Raw genomic sequence first — 1,435 nt, 5'->3', positions numbered from 1 at the left:
GACTTTCACCGTCGCTGTGATGTATACCGATGCACACACTATGCGGAGAATATAATGCGTTTGCGTTCGTCGAGTCGTGAAAACGTCTGGAGTGTACCTGCTGAGCTATACCGGTATTCCGATGACTTTCACCGTCGCTGTACCCCACAGTCCGCTACCGTCGAGTGCAGTGGTGGCCGTCCTCCATTCTCTCCCCTTCCTTATTCATAATTCTAGGTCCACGGCGCACCATTTCTCCGTCCACCATCTTCATTGCGCTCCACCGTCTTCCACCCGCCGAGTGCCAGATGGCGGGTGGTGGAGTGCAGTGACGATGGTGGACGAAGGAGTGTTGCAGAGGACTCCTTTATCGTCGTTGTACTACACCCTCCTCTATAGACTCTTCAGTGTATTGCTCTGACGCTGTACTCCACTGTCTGCTGACACCGGGTGGCTGCCTTTCCATGCCTGTGACGGCGGGTCCAGTACGCTATCATCACCGCGTTAAGTGTTGTCGTGTCTCGGCAACCAGTGTACTTTTAACCAATCGTAGGCATTTATTGAAGTATTTATGGCCAATGAACTGTGACCAGTAGTATAATTTGGGGAAATTTTGGTTGCACATCATGATGCAATTTCTGGCGCATGGGCGTCGACATTATTAAAAATGAACCTCTATCCGGATGCGAAATGATCCGGAAATGGTGTTTGCGGTGGTTTTGATAGTCCTCTATTATCAGCACAAACCAGACCCGATGGACGACCAAAATATGCCCTCTCGAAACGTACTAACTTAGTATGCATGGCTCTACTGTACCGTGCCTCTCCCCAATGTAGCGGTAGGTGGACACCGGAAAGTCGCTACAGATTAGGCACGTTTACTGGTATTATACGTATACCCGGAACTGTTATTATTATGGTGTTTCATGATTGTTCTGCAGCGTGAAGAGCAGTTGGGTCGTGCGTTTGTTGGACCCATTGCTAACACACACACTATGTGTGTGTACCGTGTCAATGGTTCCGATACCTTAGTGGAGGTACTGAGTACTTTAGTGCATGGTAGTCAGTAGGCGCCTCGTGGCGTGATTAACCTCACTAATGTCAGTGTTATATTTGCTACCTTGACGAAGGTCCCGTGGCCGAAAGCCAAGAAGATGCGGGAGACAAAACAATGATGAAGCTGAACAACATGGAGTTCTGATTATTCCACCTATTAAGACTATTTATAGTATGTAGTATAGTACAGTTAGTACGGTGTGAAGTGGAAATCCTTGGTAAAGTACGTTACAGCAATAAATGTCGGGTACACAAAGAACACTGTAAATTGAGTTTGAAAAAATGGATGGGTTGTCAATCTAAAGTTATAAATCGCACAACAATGGACGTTTATTGTTATTTTGGTACTGCCTGTAATGTCACCGACGACCCACGCCAAACCGTCCCAACTACACAAGCT

This window comes from Aphanomyces astaci (genome assembly GCF_000520075.1).
Source record: "Aphanomyces astaci strain APO3 unplaced genomic scaffold supercont1.4, whole genome shotgun sequence".
Taxonomy (NCBI): domain Eukaryota; phylum Oomycota; class Saprolegniomycetes; order Saprolegniales; family Verrucalvaceae; genus Aphanomyces; species Aphanomyces astaci.
The sequence above is the reverse complement of the archived record's forward strand: the minus strand, read 5'-3'. Positions refer to the sequence as shown.